The following is a 20,208-nucleotide window of genomic DNA, read 5'->3' as shown; positions in this document are numbered from 1 at the left end:
TGCCCTGCTTCATTTTGTATTTCAAGGTCAAACTTGCCTGTTATTCTGGGTATCTCTTTATTTCCTACTTTTGCATTCCAATCCCCTATGATGAAAAGGACATCTTTCTCTGGTGCTGGTTCTAGAAGGTGTTGTAGGTGTTCATAGAACCAGTCAACTTCAGCTTCGTTCACATCAGCGGTTGGGGTGTAGACTTGAATTACAGTGACGTTGAATGGTCTTCCTTGGAAATGAACTGAGATCACTCTGTTGTTCTTGAAGTTACGTCCAAGTACCGAATTTTGGACCCTTGAGGGCTACTATGAGGGCTGCTCCATTTCTTCTAAAGGACTCTTGCCCACAGTGGTAGATATAATGGTCATCTCAATGAAATTTACCCAATCCTGTCCACTTTAGTTCACTGATTCTTAGATTCTGATGTTCAACCTTATCAGCTCCTGCTTGACCGCATCCAATTTTCCTTGATTCATGGATCTAGTATTCCAGGTTCTTATGCAATATTGTTCTTCACAGCATTGAATTAGAAGCTTGGGATTTTTAGCCCCTGCCTCCACTTTTAACGAGAAGAGAGGTGGGCTGAAAATGAAGCCTTCATAAAAATCTCAGTAATTTGGGGTTTGAAGGTCTTCTGGGCTGTTGAAAAATTAGAGGTGCAGGGAGAGTGGCACACCTGCAGAGTGCATGGAAGCACCACAGCCCTGGCCACATACCTGGCTCTGTGTGTTTTTTTCTGTTTGATACTCATCTGTATCCTTTGTCATATCATTTTACAATAGAGCAGTGAGTGCATGTAAAGAATTTTCTTTGGTTCTGTAAGCTACTCTAGCAAAGTAATCTAACCTAAGGAAGAGGTCATTGAAACCTCCAATGTGTAACCAGTTGGCCAGAAGCACAGGTGACAAACTGGAATTTGACTGGTGTCTTAAGTGGTGACGGGGGTCTGTCTTGTAGGACGGAACAGTAAACTAAACCTACGGAATCTGATACTATCTTCAAATAAAGAGCATCAGAATTAAATTGAATTGTAGAATACCCAGCTAGTGTTCAAGAATTGTTCAGTGGTTAGTGGAACCCTCCCCATACTTCTTATGTAGGAATTTGGTGCACAGGTTTTATCTTGGTTTTTTTTTTCTTATTAGTACAGTATTTATTTGTCTTCCTTCTGTCAAGCCCTGAGCCAACCACTTTCCCCAGACTGCCTGGGGAAGTACAGGAAAAGGAACATACAGGGCAGACGAGACACGGGAGAAAGAACTAGGGGAGGTGGAAACGGCTCCTTCACATGGCGAAGAGGATGAGAAAGGCCACCATCAGGCAAAAGAGCCCCATGGCCTCCCGGAGGGCAAAGCCCAGAATGGCATAGGAGAAGAGCAGCGGCTTCAGAGGAGGGTTCCTGGCATAACCAATGATGAGACTCCCAAACACAGTCCCAATTCCAGCTCCGGAACCAGCCACCCCTACTGTGGCAGCCCCAGCTCCAAAGAACTTGGCTGCTGTGTCTGTGTCCCTTGAAATGGCACTGGCTTGGAAGCTGTGGCTAGGAGGAAGTGAGGTGGTCAGGGGACGGGGGGCTGCCAAGCTGCCGTGGCTCTCATCTGTCAGTGTCTCCCGTCGTCTTAGCGCCACTGCAGACAGTGACCGGCTCAATAGTGTAGAGGTTCTCCTGATCACGGAGGGGGTGGAGACGCACTTGGCGCAAGCGTGCATTTTCAGGGGCTGAAGGGCTGCAGCAGGAGAGCTGCTCCTAGTGCAGAGAAGACCCACAATTTTTATCTTCACACCTAAAAATTGTGCTCTTAATTAGGAAATGTGAAACACTGATTTAATATTGGTGGTGTATATTAATTCACCTCTCTAGCAAGAGATTTCAAATTCAATTTCTTAATTTTGGTATGTATAAAAGGAAACAAAGAATATAAATATAAATAGTTTTAACAACTTTAATCTAGTGGGTATGTATGGGAGAAGGAGGTGGCAAACCACTCCAATGTTCTTGCCTGGAGAATCCTCTGGACAGAGGAGCCTGGAGGGCTGCTGTCCATGGGGTCGCACAGAGTCGGACGCGACTGAAGCGACTTAGCTTGCATGCATGCATTGGAGAAGGAAATGGCAACCCACTCCAGTATTCTTGCCTGGAGAGGACGGAGGAGCTTGGTGGGCTGCCGTCTATGGGGTCGCACAGAGTCGGACACGACTGAAGCATGTAAATGGTCATATGTGAAACGAATCGTCAGTCCAGGTTCAATGCATGATACAGGGTGCTCGGGGCTGGTGCACCGGGATGACCCGGAGGGATGGGATGGGGAGGGAGGTGGAAGGGGGGTTCTGGAAGGGTAAAACAGGTACACCCATGGTGGATTCATGTCAATGTATGGCAAAACAAATACAATATTGTAAAGTTAAAAAATAGAAAATAAACTAATTAAAAAATAACCCTCAACATCAAAAGAGTAAGAGTATGGCATCTGGTCCCATCATTTCATGGCACGTAGATGGGAAAAAATGGAGGCAGACACAGATTTTATTTTCTTTGGCTCAAAAATCACTGTAGATAGTGACTCCAGTCATGAAATTAAAAGATGTTTGCTCCTTGGAAGGAAAGCTTTGACAGACCTAGATGTCATATTAAAAAGCAGCATGCCAGGCTTCTGTGTCCTTCAATATCTCCCAGAGTTTGCTCAAACTCATTTCCCTTGAGTTGGTGATGTTATCCAACCATTGCATCCACTGTTGCCCTCTTCTCCTCCTGCCCTCAATCTTTCACAGCATCGTTGTCTTTCCCAATGAGTTGGCTCTTTGCGTCAGGTGACCAAAGTATTGGAACATCAGCTTAGTATCAGCCCTTCCAATGAATGTTCAGGGTTGTTTTCCTATAGGATTGATTGCTTTGATCTCTTTGCTGTCCAAGAGACTCTCAAGAGTCTTCTCCAGCACCAAAATACAAACGTATCAATTCTTCAAAATTCAGCTTTCTTTATGGGCCTACTCTCACATTCTTACATGAATACTGGAAAAGCCATAGCTTTGACTATATGGACATTTGTTGGTAAAATGATGTCTCTGCTTTTTAATATGCCATCTAGCTCTTGGTCCACGTACTGCTGAAGCCTACCTTGAAGGATTTTGAGCTTGCTAGCATGTAAAATGAGTACAATTGTATGGTAGTTTAGACATTCCTTGGTATTGCTTTTCTTTGGGATTAGAATGAAAACTGACCTTTTCCAGTCTTTCGGCCACTGTTGAGTTTTCCAAATTTGCTGACATGTTGAGGGCAGTGCTATAATAGCATCATCCTTTAAAATTGTAAATTGATCAGCTGAAATTCCATCACCTTCACTAATCGTGTTCATAGGAATCCTACCTAAGGCCCACTTGACTTCACACTCCAGGATCTCTGACTCTAGATGAGTGACTGCACCCTTGTGGTTATCCAGATCATCAAGACCATGTTTGTATAATTCCTCTGTGTATTCTTGCCACATCGTCTTCACCGCTTCTGCTTCTGTTTGGTTCTTGCCTCACACCCATAGGCACCTTATCTTTGACAAAGGAGGCAAGAATATACACTGTAGAAAAGACATTCTCTTCAATAAGTGGTGCTGGAAAAACTGGAAAGCTATGTGTAAAAGAACGAAAATAGAACACTTCCTAACACCAAACACAAAAATAAACTCAAAGTAGGATAACGGCCTAAACTTAAGGCCAGAAACTATGAAACTTTTAGAAGAAAACATAGGCAGAACACTCTCTGACATAGATCACAGCAAGATCCGCTATGACCCACCTACTAGAGAAATGGAAATAAAACCAAAAATAAACAAAAGAGACTTAATTAAACTTAAAAACTTTTGCTCAATGAAGGAAACTACGAGGAAGATGAAAGGAAACCCTCAGAATGGGAGAAAATAATAGTCAATGAGACAACTGACAAAGAATTAATTTCCAAAATGTACAAGCAGTTCATGCAGCTCAGTATAAAGAACAATAACCTAATCAAAAAGTGGGCCAAAGACCCAAACAGACGTTTGTCCAGAGAAGACATACAGATGGCTAAGAAACACATGAAAAGGTGCTCAGTGTCGCTCATTATTACAGAAATGCGAATCAAAACCACAATGAGATATAATCTCATATCGGTCAGAGTGGCCAGCATCAACAAGGTCTACAAACAAAAAATGCTGGTGAGGGTCTGAAGAAAAGGGAACCCCACCCACTGTTGGTGGGAATGAAACTTGATACAGCCACTATGGAGAACAGTGTGGAGATTTGTTAAGAAACTAGGAATAAAACTACCATATGACCCAGCAATCCCATGACTGGGCATATTCCCTGTGGAAACCATAATTGAAAAGGACACATGTACCCCAATGTTCATTGCAGCAATATTTACAATAACCAGGACATGGAAGCAACCTAGAGGTCCATGGACAGATAAATGGATAAAGACAGCATGGTATATATATATATATATATACACATATACATGGAATGCATTTGAGTGGTTTTAATGAGGTGGACAAATCTAGTGCCTATTATACAAAGTGAAATCAGAAAGAGAAAGAAAAATATTGTATATTAACACATAAGAAATCTAGAAAGGCAATACTGATGAACCTATCTAAAAAGGGGCAGCAATAGTGATGCAGACAGACAGACAGAGACAAGACTTTTGGACACAGTGGGCGATAGGGAATGCGGGATGATTAGAAAGAGTAGCATTGAAACATGTACATTACCGTATGTCAAGTAGATAGCCTATTGGAATTTGCTATGTGACACGGGGAGACCAGAGCCCGTGCTCTGTGACAACCTGGAGGGGTGAGAAGGGGAGGGAAACGGGACAGAGGTTTAAGAAGGAAAAGACATATGTTTACCTGAGGCTGATTCGCATTGATATATGGCAGAAACCATCAAAATATTGTAAAGCAATTATCCTTCAATCAAATCAAAATAGAATTTTTAAAAAAAATTTTATTTAAACTTTCAAATAAAGAACTTTGTGTTTACCTCGTAAAATTTTACTTCTAATTTAACTGTGTTTTGATCAGTGAATATATTTTGTATGACATTATTCTTTGAAATTTATTGACACTTGCTTTGTGGTCTAGTATGTCAATAGATTTTCTGAATATTCCATATTTGTTTGACGAAAAATGTTCACATGCTAATCTGTTTTTTTTTTGATTCTTTAATACTTTAAATAATCTTTATGAAATGCCTGCTATTAAATAAAGGACATACTGGGCCATGGTTTGAGGGGTGCTAGTTCACCATCTTCCCAGGTTCTAGGCTTTTGGATAAAGCATCTTTCTTTTCCCATGAAAAAAAAAAATTAGAGCATATTCATTAGAGTGCATACTACTGGGAGTAATACCTGGAAATACTCTTCTTTTAGAAGTGATCCTGTTATACTAATAAGATGTCTTTGTTTTTTACCAATCACTGAATGAAGGTGGAAGTATATTTGCCTCTGTGAAAAACTGAATCCTTTGCCAAAACCTTTAGTTCAGAAAAATTTCACTGACATTTTTCCCTTCATATTAATATCAGTCAGCCAGTCAGTTCAGTCACTCAATCATGTCCGCCTGTTTGTGACCCCCATGGACTGCAGCACGCCAGGATTCCCTGTCCATCACCAACTCCCAGAGCTTGGCTCAAACTCATGTCCATTGTAGGTGATGCCATCCAACCATCTTATCCTCTGTTGTCTTATTCTCCTCCTGCCTTCAATCTTTCCCAGCATCAGGGTCTTTTTCAATGAGTCAGTTCTTCGATCAGGTGGCCAAAGTACTGGAGCTTCAGCAACAGTCCTTCCAATGAATATTCAGGAATGATTTTCTTTACGATAGACTGGTTTGATCTCCGTGCAGTCCAAAGGACTCTCAAGAATCTTCTCCAACACCACAGTTCAAAAGCATCAGTTCTTTGGCGCTCAGCTTTCTTCATGGTCCAACTGTTACATCCATACATGACGACTGGAAAAACCATAGCTTTGACTAGACGGACCTTTTTCAGCAGAGTAATGTCTCTGCTTTTTAACATGCTGTCTAGATTGCTTGTAGCTTTTCTTCCAAGGAGGAAGCGTCTTTTAATGTCACCCATCTGCAGCGATTTTGGAGCCCAAGAAAATAAAGTCTGTCACTGTTTCCACTGTTTCCCCATCTTTTTGCCATGAAGTGATGGGACCGGATGCCATGATCTTAGTTTTTTGAATGTTGACTTTTAAGCCAGCTTTTTCATTCTCCTCTTTCAGTTTCATCAAGAGGCTCTTTAGTTCCTCCTTGCTTTCTGCCATAAGGGTGGTGTCATCTGCGTATCTGAGGTTATTGATATTTCTCCCGGCAATCTTGATTCCAGCTTGTGCTTCAACAAGCCTGGCATTTCGCATGAAGTAATCTGCATAGAAGTTAAATAAGAGAGTGACAATATACAGCCTTGATGTACTCCTTTCCCAATGTTGAACCGGTCCATTATTCCATGTCTGATTCTAACTGTTGCTTCTTGACCTGCATACAGATTTCACAGGAGGCAGGTAAGGTGGTCTGGTGGTCATATCAATACACATATACTCTGATTTTTGGATGCACAATTTATACATACCCACAGCTGCTGGTGCTGCTAAGGCGCTACAGTCGAGTCTGACTCTGTGCGACCCCATAGACGGCAGCCCACCAGGCTCCTCCGTCCTCTCCAGGCAAGGATACTGGAGTGGGTTGCCATTTCCTTCTCCAATGCATGCATGCAAGCTAAGTCGCTTCAGTCGCGTCCGACTCTGTGCGACCCCATGGACAGCAGCCCTCCAGGCTCCTCTGTCCAGAGGATTCTCCAGGCAAGAACATTGGAGTGGTTTGCCACCTCCTTCTCCCATACATACCCACTAGATTAAAGTTGTTAAAACTATTTATATTTATATTCTTTGTTTCCTTTTATACATACCAAAATTAAGAAATTGAATTTGAAATCTCTTGCTAGAGAGGTGAATTAATATACACCACCAATATTAAATCAGTGTTTCACATTTCCTAATTAAGAGCACAATTTTTAGGTGTGAAGATAAAAATTGTGGGTCTTCTCTGCACTAGGAGCAGCTCTCCTGCTGCAGCCCTTCAGCCCCTGAAAATGCACGCTTGCGCCAAGTGCGTCTCCACCCCCTCCGTGATCAGGAGAACCTCTACACTATTGAGCCGGTCACTGTCTGCAGTGGCGCTAAGACGACGGGAGACACTGACAGATGAGAGCCACGGCAGCTTGGCAGCCCCCCGTCCCCTGACCACCTCACTTCCTCCTAGCCACAGCTTCCAAGCCAGTGCCATTTCAAGGGACACAGACACAGCAGCCAAGTTCTTTGGAGCTGGGGCTGCCACAGTAGGGGTGGCTGGTTCCGGAGCTGGAATTGGGACTGTGTTTGGGAGTCTCATCATTGGTTATGCCAGGAACCCTCCTCTGAAGCCGCTGCTCTTCTCCTATGCCATTCTGGGCTTTGCCCTCCGGGAGGCCATGGGGCTCTTTTGCCTGATGGTGGCCTTTCTCATCCTCTTCGCCATGTGAAGGAGCCGTTTCCACCTCCCCTAGTTCTTTCTCCCGTGTCTCGTCTGCCCTGTATGTTCCTTTTCCTGTACTTCCCCAGGCAGTCTGGGGAAAGTGGTTGGCTCAGGGCTTGACAGAAGGAAGACAAATAAATACTGTACTAATAAGAAAAAAAAAACCAAGATAAAACCTGTGCACCAAATTCCTACATAAGAAGTATGGGGAGGGTTCCACTAACCACTGAACAATTCTTGAACACTAGCTGGGTATTCTACAATTCAATTTAATTCTGATGCTCTTTATTTGAAGATAGTATCAGATTCCGTAGGTTTAGTTTACTGTTCCGTCCTACAAGACAGACCCCCGTCACCACTTAAGACACCAGTCAAATTCCAGTTTGTCACCTGTGCTTCTGGCCAACTGGTTACACATTGGAGGTTTCAATGACCTCTTCCTTAGGTTAGATTACTTTGCTAGAGTAGCTTACAGAACCAAAGAAAATTCTTTACATGCACTCACTGCTCTATTGTAAAATGATATGACAAAGGATACAGATGAGTATCAAACAGAAAAAAACACACAGAGCCAGGTATGTGGCCAGGGCTGTGGTGCTTCCATGCACTCTGCAGGTGTGCCACTCTCCCTGCACCTCTAATTTTTCAACAGCCCAGAAGACCTTCAAACCCCAAATTACTGAGATTTTTATGAAGGCTTCATTTTCAGCCCACCTCTCTTCTCGTTAAAAGTGGAGGCAGGGGCTAAAAATCCCAAGCTTCTAATTCAATGCTGTGAAGAACAATATTGCATAAGAACCTGGAATACTAGATCCATGAATCAAGGAAAATTGGATGCGGTCAAGCAGGAGCTGATAAGGTTGAACATCAGAATCTAAGAATCAGTGAACTAAAGTGGACAGGATTGGGTAAATTTCATTGAGATGACCATTATATCTACCACTGTGGGCAAGAGTCCTTTAGAAGAAATGGAGCAGCCCTCATAGTAGCCCTCAAGGGTCCAAAATTCGGTACTTGGACGTAACTTCAAGAACAACAGAGTGATCTCAGTTCATTTCCAAGGAAGACCATTCAACGTCACTGTAATTCAAGTCTACACCCCAACCGCTGATGTGAACGAAGCTGAAGTTGACTGGTTCTATGAACACCTACAACACCTTCTAGAACCAGCACCAGAGAAAGATGTCCTTTTCATCATAGGGGATTGGAATGCAAAAGTAGGAAATAAAGAGATACCCAGAATAACAGGCAAGTTTGACCTTGAAATACAAAATGAAGCAGGGCAAAGGAAAGAGAGTTTTGTCAAGGGAACAGGCTGATCACAGCAGACACACTTTTCCAACAACCTAAGAAATAGCTCCACACGTGGACATCACCAAAAGGTCAATGCTGAAACAAGATTGATTATGTTCTTTGCACTTCAAGATGGAGAAGCTCTATACGGTGAGCAAAAACAAGACACGGAGATGACTGTGGCTGCGATCATGAGTTCCTTATTGCAAAATTCAGGTTTAAAGTGAAGAAAGTAGGGAAAATCATTAGGCCATTCAGGTATGACCTAAATCAGATCCCTTATGATTATACACTGAAGAGGATGAATAGATTCAAGGGATGAGATATGATAGACAGAATGCCTGAATAACTATGGACAGAAGTTTGTAACATTATAGAGGAAGTAGTGACCAAAACCATGCCAAAGAAAAAGAAATGCTCGAGGGCAAAGTGGTTTTCTGAGGAGGCTTTACAAATAGGTGAGGAAATATGAGAAGAGTAAGGCAAGGGAGAAAAGGAAAGCTATACCCAACTGAAGGCAGAGTTCTGGGAGAACAGCAAGGAGAGATAAGAAAGCCTTTTATTTTATTTTATTTATTTTATTTTTTTTAATAAATGTATTTATTTTAGCTGGGGGCTAATTACTTTACAATATTGTAATAGTTTTTGCCATACATTGACATGAATCAGCCATGGGTTTACATGTGTTCCCCTTCCTGGACCCCCCACCCACCTCCTTCCCCATCCCATCCCTCTGGGTCATCCCATTGCCCCGGCCCTGAGCCCTTGTCTCATGCATCGAACATGGAATGGTGTTCTGTTTCACATATGATAATATACATGTTTCAATGCTATTCTCCCGGAATGTCCCACCCTCACCTTCTCCCTCAGAGTCCATAAAATTGCTCTATGCATCTGTGTCTCTTATTCTGTCTCGCATATAGGGTTATCGTTACCATCTTTCAAATTCCATATATATGCATTAGTATACTGTATTGTTGTTTTTCTTTCTGGCTTACTTCACTCTGTATAATGGGCTCCAGTTTCATCCATGCAGAATGCAAAGTAATAGAGGAAAACAATAGAACGGGAAAGAATAGAGATGTCTTCAAGATAATTGGAGATGTCCGGGGGGACCATTCATGCAAGGATGGGCAGGATAAAGGGCAGAAACTATAAGGCCCTAACAGAAGCAGAAGAGATTAAGAAAAAGTGACAAGAATATACATAAAGACTATACAAAAAAAGTCTCAATGATACAAATAACCACGATGGTGTGATCACTCACTTAGAGCTGGACATTCTGGAGTGTGAAGTCAAGTGGGCCCTAGGAAGCATTACTACAAACGAACACAGTGGTGGTGACTGAATTCCAGCTGAGCTATTTAAATCCTAAAAGATAATGCTGTTAAAACACTGCACTAATATGTCAGTAAATTTGGAAACATCAGCAGTGGCCACAGCACTGGGAAAGGTCGTTATTCATTCCAATCACAAAGAAGGGTAATGCCAAATCATGTTCATACTACCTTACAATTACTCTCATTTCATATGCTAGCAGGTTAGGTTTAAACTCCCTCAACCCAGGCTTCAGCAATATGTGAACCCAGAACTTCCAGATGTACAGTCTGTGTTTTAAAAAGGCAGAGGAACCAGAGATCAAACTGCCAACCATCACTGGATCGTGGAGAAATCAAGGGAATTCCAGAACAATATGTACTTCTGCTTTATTCACTGTGCTAAAATCTTTGATCGTGTGGATCACAACAAACTATAGAAAATTCTTAATGAGGTGGGAGTACCAGACCACCTTACCTGTCTCCTGAGAAACTGCATGCAGGTCAAGAGCAACAGTTAGAACCGGACATGAAACAGCTGACTGGTTCAAAATTGGGAAAGGAGTACGACAAAGGAGTATTGTTGTTATCCTACATATTTACTTTACATGCAGAGTACATCATGGGAAACCGCAGGTTGGAAGGTTAACAAGCTGGATTGTGTATGTGTGTGTTTGAGTGAAATTCACTCAAGAATTTACACAGACAAGAACTTTGGTCACCATACTCATGTTAGCAGTTAACAGCATGTAAGATACTGCAGGGCATGTGTTAATAATTAGGAAACATTTGTGAATAAATTAATTTTTATGAGTACACTGAGTTGAATACATTCTTTTCTACTTGTTTACAAATAAGGAAACTGGGGCTGAGAGAATTCAATTGTTTTCATGAAGCTCCAATGTAGAAAGAGGTTCGACCTAGGTTCAGTCTCTGGGTTGGGAAGATTTCCTGGAAAATGAACAAATGAATATTATTTTATTCATATTTGATGAATAGTTTGGCCCCATGTAAAACTGTATGTTCAAAAAATATTTTCCTTTGGCATCACTCCTTACTCTTTGAACATGTATATTTGCTGATGATTTCTTCTTTGCCTCATGTCTTATTTAGCCTCTCTTATACTCATCCCCCAGACAGTCGACTTCTCTCCTAGATAACCACTATTACTAGTTTCTAAGTAAAATCTAGCAAGCCCTCATGTAGATATTACATGGTTTTCAGAGATGCTTCGATTATCCATTATCTGAGAAAAGTGAGTATCACCCGTCTTTTAGTCATTTTCTCTGTGTATCGGGAATTAATTATCCCTCTTTCCATGTCAGTAACCTCATTAAGCAATCTTTTTTTTTTTTTAAAGAAAGCCTGATCCTCCTTCATTTATCAAACATAAGTGACAACCCATAAAATTTATTGGTAAAAAATAGCTTTGGAATCCATTAGTAATTCATGAGGCAAGAAGAGCAAGTTTAAAATTATGTTGGTAGAACTGTTCTAAGTCACATGTTCCTTAGATAATTCTCTTGCTCCAGCAGGCCCCACCTAGTTCCTAACACTTCAACATGAAAAGAATGTCGTGGAAAATCCTGACCCATCCCAAGACATCCCTGTTCCTTCTGGGATCCCTGAAGGATGTCTGTTTCCTAACAGTGATCTTGGTTACTCCACTGTGGAATCTCAGAGGGACAGCTGTCCTCATTTTGGTTCTCTGAGATACTGAGAAAGAGATCAAGACCAGGGCTCAATCTAAAGAAGTTTCTACCTTCTCAAATGCCCAGGTTACGTCACAGGTTTTTCTTTTTTTCCTGTACCACACCAACCCAATCAAGAAAGATTGCAGGTACCACAAGGTCTTCTTTCAGGAGAGAGCGCAAGGTGTGAAATATTCCCTCAGGCAGTGGGAGGACCTTTCTTACTAGTAAGAAGGTGGGGATTCTGAAATTGCCTTCAGACTGAAGCCTTTGAATTAACAGTGATGTTAGCTTGAAGACAGAGGGGAGCAGGGCAAGGGTCTTAGGGAGGGGGCCCTCACTCTAAACAATCCTATTTTAATCACATTTTTGGGGCACGTTTAACATTATTTAGCTACTGTGAGTAGTTATTCATAATTCATATTATTTTTGCTGCCTTTTAGAGCTCACATTTCTTCTCTTGAAATTCATTTTTAATTGGAGGATAACTGCTCCACAATGTTGTGTTGCTTTCTGCCATACAATAATGTGGATCAGCTTTAAGTGCACATATATCCCCTCCACCTTGAGCCTCACTTTCACCCCATGGCCCCCTATCCCATCCCTCTAGATCATCACAGAGCACAAGGCTGAGCTCCCTGTGCTCTTCAGCGACTTTCCACTAGCCATCTATTTTACACGTGGCAATGCATGTATTTCAATGCTACTCTCTCAATTCATCCCACCCTCTCTTTCTCTTTCTGTGTTCGGAAGTCCGGATCTCTACATCTGCATTTCTATTCCTGCTCCGCAAATAGGTTCATTAGCACCATTTTCTAGATTTCATATATGTGTGTTAATATGCGATATTTGTTTTTCTCTTTCTGACTTATTCACTTTGTATAACAGGCTTTAGATTTGTCCACCTCAGTCAAACTAAACTCCAATCTGTTCCTTTCTATGGCTGAGTAACACTCCACTGTATATATGTACAACAACTTCTTTATCCTTTCAATTGTTGATGGACATCTAGGTTGCTCCCATGTCCTGGCTATTGGAAATAGTGCTGCAATGAACACTGGGGTACATATGTCTTCTTGTATTACAATTTTCTCAGGTCATACACCCAGAGAAGTATCCCCAGGGATTGCTGGGCCATATGGTAGCTTTATTCCTAATTTTTTAAGGAGCTCCATGCTGTTCTCCATAGTGGCTGTATGTAATGAACACTGGAGTACATATGTCTTTTGAATCACAGTTTTCTCAGGGCGTATGCCCATGTGCCTTTTTACTTCCATGAGTTTGACTGCTTTCAATACCTCATATAAGGGGATTCATGCAGTATTTGTCCTCCTGTGTCTGGCTTACTTCTCTTGGCGCAATGCTTTCCAGGTTGATCCATGCTGTCTCATATGACAGGATTTCGTTCTTTCTAAGGAGGAATAATAATCCATTGTCAGAGAAGGCAATAGCAACGCACTCCAGTGCTCTTGCCTGGAGAATCCCAGGGACAAGGGAGCCTGGTGGGCTGCCGTCTATGGGGTCGTACAGAGTCGGACACGACTGTAGAGACTTAGCAGCAGCAGCAGCAATAATCCATTGTATGTATATACTACAGTTTATTTACCCATTCCCCTGTTGATGAACATTTAGGTTGTTAACACATCTTGGCTACTGTGAGTACTGCTGCAGTGAACTTGAAAGTGCTAATATGTCTTTGAGACCCTGATTTAAATGATCTTGGATAAATACACAAATGTGGAATGGGTAATACATATGGTAGTTCTATTTTCTATTTTTTAGCGTTTGAGTAACCTTCATATTTTTCATAACGGTTGAACCATTTACCATCCCACTAACAGGTAAAAGTATCCTTATTTTCTTCACAACCTCACCAACTTTTGCTAGGATTTCTTGTTTTTCTGATGACAGTCATTCTAACAGGTATGAGGGATACGTCATTGTGTGTTTGATTTTCATATCCCCGATGATCAGTAGTGATATTAAACTCCTTTTCAGTATGTCTTCTGTAAACAGAACTCTATTCAAGTCCCTTGCATATTTGAAATATAGGCTGCTAAAATCTTGCTATTATGTTGTAGAAGTTTGTTATATATTTTGAAAATTAACCCCTTATCAGATATAGGGGGACTCATATTTCCATAGGACCGATCATGTAATGTGCCTTATATTAGGCATTTCGTTGTTTTTATAGCAAAACTTTGAGGCAGGTATAGTTTTTATCTCCAATTACAACTGTGCAAATAAATTGATCTTCATGGAGGTTGGGAAATATTTAATGTCACACAGTACTGGTGCGCATGGATGTCTGCATAGCCAAGGCACTCAAGTTTTCCCTAGAAAGCATAGTGCGTATTATTAGCTGAAGTGTTATTAACTTATTATAATTATGCTTACTTTATTATTATTATTATTAATACATCAAGTAAATATATTATTATTTACTTTATTATTATTATACTGTGGTTCAACAAATTATACTAATAAATTACCAATGGATTCTATGTCACCCATGATTTATTTCTTTAGGGAAAAATACCCAATGATTGAATGGTGGAATGGATGATTCATGGAGCTTCATTTCCTAGGTGTACTAAGAAAGTCTGAAAACACACCAAATGAGATTTCAAAAAAGGGCCTGATAGAGTTAACGGAATTAACAGGTGTAGTGTTAATTTGCACAAGATATTAGGGGGGTACTAGTGGAAAAGCTTCTGGATGGATACAGTCCAGATATTGAGACAATTTTGAAGATAATGAGATGAGAGGAATTTGGGTTTCCAGTAGACCGAGAAGCAGCAGACCAACAAGAAACAGGAGGAACAGGACATGGAAAAATGAACTGGTTCAAAATCGGGAAATGAGTAAGTAAAGGCAGTATATTGTTACCCTGCTTATTTAACTTACATACAGAGTGCATCATGCAAAATGCTGGGCTGGATGGGGCACAAGCTGGACTCAAGATTGCCGGGAGAAATATCAATAACCTCAAGTATGCAGATGACACAACCCTTAGGGCAGAAAGCAAAGATGAACTAAAGATCCTCTTGATGAAAGTGAAAGAGCAGAGTGAAAAAGTGGGCTTAAAACTCCACATTCAAAAAACTGAGATCATAGCATTCTATCCCATCACTTCATGGGAAATAGATGGGGGAAAAAATGAAAACAGTGACAGACTTTATTTTCTTGGGCTCCAGAATCACTGAGGACTGAGACTGCAGTCGTGAAATTAAAAGATGCTTGCTCATGGGAAGAAAAGTATACAAAACCTAGACAGTGTATCAAAAAGCAGAGACGTCACTTTGCTGACAAAGGTCCCTATACTCAAAGTTATGTTTTTTCCAGTAGTCACATGTGGATGTCAGAGTTGGACCGTAAAGAAAGCTGAGCACTGATGACCTGATGCTTTTGAACTGTTGTGCTGGAGAAGACACATGAGAGCCCCTTGGACTGCAAGGAGATCAAATCAGTCAATCCTAAAGGAAATCAACTCTGAATAGTCATTGGAAGGACTGATATTGAAGCTGAAGCTCCAATATCTTGGCCTCCTGATGTGAAGAGCCAAGTCATTGAAAAGATCTTGATGTTGGGAAAGATTGAAGGCAGAAGGAGAAGGGGATGACAGAGGGTGAGACGGTTGGATGGCATCACTGAGTCAATGGACACAAGTTTGAGCAAACTCTGGGAGACAGTGAAGGACAAGAAAGTCTGGCGAGCTGCAGTCCATGGGGTCGCAAAGAGTCGGACACGAATGAGCAACTGAACAGCAACAAACAACACTAGACCACAAATGACTCATGGTCGTGGGGCAGCAAAAGTAGAGTTTCATGAAGGGGCCCCAGTCTATGAGCTTATGGCTGAGAAACCTGTTGTCGTGTTCAAGTCCATGATGGAGCCATGTGAAAACACAACTGAAATGAGACCGTTAGCACTGGAAAATCATGATAGACTTTGTGGCCATGTTTAAGTCATTTAATTGTCAAGAAAAGCCCAGAGTTCAGTAGATCATGGTATAAGGGGAATTTAGAAAAACTGTGGGTAGGGGTTAAGATATGTATGGTTAGTAAACCCTAGCCATTACCATTGAGGGAGACAAAGCTGGGTGCTGAAGGTGAAAGGGAATGGGGTAGTACGTTTTCCGTACCAGATGCTTAGGGAGCTGGGGAATGTGGGAAGCACAATCTTAACCATGGAGGAGCAGTACCATTGTCAAAGAATTCCTCATACTTCCTAACTAGTGCATGACATTGGCACTGGGGCTTTGAGACAGTGTATTCAGTGACTCACTCTGCGCTCCCTCAGTGAAGGATGAGGAAGTCCATGGGCAATGGAGCTTTGTGATATCAGCATGAGTGTGGCAATTTATTTTTGAGATTGCAAGCACGTGATATTTGGGGTGGGAAACAAGTGCACCATGCCAGTTGTGGGATGTCCCCTCTGGGTGGAGCCGCCTGGTCCTTATAAAAGGAGTCTCTATCACCGTGCTGCTATCTTCGTGATATCCAGTCATAGGTCTTCTTTGGAGCCTCTGGTGAGTACAATTTTAGAGGTTTTTAGCACTTGTGTGGTAGGGTATAATCTTAGGGTAGAAATGGCTGCATTTTAACAAATTAGTGCTCTCTATGGGAATATGAAGATAATGCGAATTTAGGGGTAGTTTTCAGTACTTGTTCTTGTAGTCTTAAATGTGCTCTTACATGTGATGAGAGGAATGGAGTCAACGGCACAATCTAAATCTAGGGAGAGTAAGGGAGATGAGATGCCGTGTTTTAGCGCACCTTACATTGGTTGCTGGAGAAGGAAATGGCAACCCACTCCAGTATTTTTGCCTGAAGAATCCCATGGACAGAGAAACCTGGCAGGCTTACAGTCCATGGGGTCACAAGAGTCAGACATGACTTAGTGACTAAAACAAAAAAACACATTGGTTGCAAATGAAGCCTTCTCAGCCTTCAGTCCCACTGAGTGCTGAGTTTGGACCTTTGCATTTCTCCTCGAAAGCCAACAGTCACGTCAGTTAGACCAGCAACCAAGACTTCATGGGAGAAATTAGCAGAGATGTATTTTGGGTTTGGCTACAATTTTCATATCCTGATTATTCTTCTTCAGAGTATGTTTGTATTCACACAGCAATTGTGTAAGTAATTTTTTCTTTAGAAAGTCGTAGAATGGGACTCCCTGTTAACAGAAGAATAGGACTTTCAGTTATGAAGAATGTTGTCTCTTTGTATTACAGATTCCTTGAGACCCAGGAAGGATGTCTCACCACCAGCATCCACATCCGCATCCGCATCCACATCCGCATCAGCATCACCATCAGCATCAGTTCAAGGAGCCCTGCCATCCACCTCCAACAGTGTGCCCACAGAAGTGCCATGAGCCTTGCCCACCTCATCCATGCCCACCTGTGCCCTGCCCACCACCCCTTTGCCAGCAGAAATGCCCTCCTCGGCCACCATGCCCGCCCAGCGAGCATAAGTGTCCACCCAAGTGGAAGTAACAGCACCAGATTTCATCTGGACCAAGAAACAACAAGATCCAGGCTCTTCCATTGTCCTCCTTTCGGCCATGGTGACGGATTGCATCTTCCTTAACCTCCCTCCTGGACCGACAGCTGACAGAGTAAAGGTTTGATTCCTGAAGCTGACGCCATCTTGTTGGATAAAGAGCAACAGAATCATCGCCTGATCGCTCTTTGCCATGTGCCTGTCTGTAATGCGGGTTGTGATCTCTACCCTGTGGGCACTTAGTATGTCTATTCTTCTTCTTCTCCAATAAAGCCTATATCATAGTTGAGCCCACATTTCTTCTCCTTTTTTCTTTTGTACTTTGTGTTTTTAATGTCTCCTGTCAACTACAAGTATTCTTCTGTGTGATCCTTTCTACTTCCATTGGATTACCGGAGTAGACTTTTCCTTCATTGAGTTCAGCTTTGCCTGAAATACGTCTTTTGGATTCGATCCATCAAAGAATTCTTTCACTGAATTCTTTCAAACGTGTCTATCTCTCTACCTTGTAGGACCCTTAAAAGAACTGAATTCTCTCAGTCTCAGTTTCCTTATCTGAGAAAATTAGGAAAGAAGGTATTCAACTCTGTGTACTCATAGAAATTAATATATACACAAATGTTTTCTGATTATTGATACCTGCCAGGCCATCTCTTATATGCTAGGGACATGATAACGGTGACCAACGTCCTTGTCCATCTAAATTCTTGAGGGCATTTTACACACACACACACACATACGCGGAAGACAAATAATAGTCCTGCATGTGTATACGTTGAAGAAAATTTGGAGAAAAACTCTTCCGAAGTGGCTTTTTGGACAATGACCTGAGTGGAGAAATGAGTGAGCTTTGAGTGTATCTGGGATACTTTGTACCATGAGAGGAGATGGCAAGTGCTAAGGCACAGGACATTAACCACAGAAAGGACAGTGATCAAGGAGACACTGCCTCCAAATGAGGTCAGAGAGGTTGGAATTCAAAGATTTAGTAATGCTTTTCATTATTTATTCATAGTGTGACAGCCATACTATGCTGATGGCCTAAAGGCCTCAAATTCTGTATCTATGCAATTCTCAACTATAAGTTAAAGAGAAATCAAAATTGCTGAATGAATTGTAGGATTGCATTATAGAGCTGCACTAATTAAGACATTATGCTGTCGCATAAGAAAAGACATAGAGATCAACGCAATAATAGAACATCCAGAGATAAATCCACACCATACATGGTCAATTGATTTTCAATAAAGATGTCTAGGTAATTCAACAGACAAAAAATAACCTTGTCAATAAATGGTACTCAAACTGTTGGCTACTGATACAGAAATAATTGAAGCTTGACCTTTACCTAACACTATACATATATTAACTCAAATTGTATCACAGACTAAAACATAAGATCTAAGACTCTACAATTTCTGGAGGAAAACATAGGAGAAAATCTTAGCTGCCATGGGTTAGGCTAATTATTATTAAAAATCAGTATCTAAAATACGTAAGTAACTCATAAAATCAATCATAAACAGACAGCTCAATAGAAAACTGGACAACGGTCACTTTACAAAGAAAATGCCTTCATATGGTCAACAAAATTACTTTTAGAGCGTCTGAAAGTCACTAACATTTAATAAAGCGTATTCAAAATGCAAACCTGATGGGTAAAGCTTTCAAAGTTTGGAAATGATAAACTAATTTAATTAAGACACAGGACAAGCAACAAATACACTGCCTCTGGGAGGAGTGTGGAATTGTTGCAAGTACTTTGGGAAACAGTTTGGCATTAATCTGTAAAAGTACAAGTTGGATACTTCTGGGAAAATACCCTAGAGAAATGTGTGAACATGTGCACTAACAGACATGAAGAAAATGTCCTAGTCTTCCTAACAGCTCCAAAATGGAAACAACTTTAAGGTCAACTAATAGTACAAGAGAGAGAGAAATGAAGTGTTGTATAGCCATACGATGATATACTAAAATTCACTAGTGGTTAAACTAGAGCTTCATAGTGTCAATTGAAAGATGAGACACAAAAATACCGTATACAGTACAATTCCATTTATATAGCTAAAAAGCTAATAACTTAACTATAATTTTTAGAGAAATTCCTATACCGATGGTTAAAAATTATAAAGAAAAAGCAAGACAGTGATTATTAGAAGTCATGATTGTGGTCACTTCTAGTGGAGAACATATGGGATGCAATCTAATAAGGAAATGGGTCTTTTGAAGGGTTGGTAATGTTCTTTTTCTTAACTTCCTGTTTCTTGACAATAAAGAGATCACCCGGTAATTATGCAAAGGTTTATGAACTTTCTGAATGTGTTGATCAGGTTCTCCTAAAATGAAACCCAATTTTATTTTCTGTTTTGCTTTTTCTTGTTTTTCTTCAAGACAAAATTTAGGAGGGAATTGTGTCAATAATATTAGGCCAGAGCCCTATCCAAGAGTACCAAGTCAACCCTCCTAAAAATAAAATCACTTCTTTTTAGTGTTGGAAGCACAGCAGTAAAATTCTCTATGCATTTTGTTACCTATAAGGTGATGGAATTTAATGGAGTCAACTTCCCTATAAGATGGGAACACTGTTAATAATAGACCTACTTTTCATATAGTCACTGACATAAAATAAATTCATGTTTTGCAAAAGAATTACTTCTTTAAATAAATTTATTTTTATTGAAGAATATTTGCTTTACAGGATTTTGCTGTTCTCTGTCAAACCTCAACATGAGTCAGCCATATGTATACCTATATTCCTTAATCCTTTTAACCATATTTTAAAAATCTCTTTAAAAATTATATATACTTTCAGTTAAAAGAAAATAGATGTGATAGTAGAGAATTGCACAGAAAGTTGAGA

The 20,208-nt window shown here is 40.9% G+C and overlaps 2 pseudogenes across 2 annotated transcripts; one reads left to right on the top strand and one right to left on the bottom strand.

Moving 5' to 3' along the window:
- The first annotated feature begins 1,110 nt into the window (after positions 1 to 1,110).
- Positions 1,111 to 7,705, top strand: LOC145504978 (ATP synthase F(0) complex subunit C2, mitochondrial pseudogene; annotated as a pseudogene). Its single transcript, XR_014052667.1, has 2 exons — positions 1,111 to 1,450; positions 7,103 to 7,705. The product of XR_014052667.1 is annotated as an ATP synthase F(0) complex subunit C2, mitochondrial pseudogene (transcript).
- Positions 1,122 to 1,752, bottom strand: LOC145504979 (ATP synthase F(0) complex subunit C2, mitochondrial pseudogene; annotated as a pseudogene). The gene has a single exon (XR_014052668.1). The product of XR_014052668.1 is annotated as an ATP synthase F(0) complex subunit C2, mitochondrial pseudogene (transcript).
- Positions 7,706 to 20,208: the final 12,503 nt, after the last annotated feature.

The sequence above is a fragment of the Giraffa tippelskirchi genome, chromosome 5, assembly GCF_054371585.1.
Source record: "Giraffa tippelskirchi isolate mGirTip1 chromosome 5, T2T-mGirTip1v1.2.pri, whole genome shotgun sequence".
In the NCBI taxonomy this organism is placed as follows: domain Eukaryota; kingdom Metazoa; phylum Chordata; class Mammalia; order Artiodactyla; family Giraffidae; genus Giraffa; species Giraffa tippelskirchi.
The sequence above is the reverse complement of the archived record's forward strand: the minus strand, read 5'-3'. Positions and strand labels throughout refer to the sequence as shown.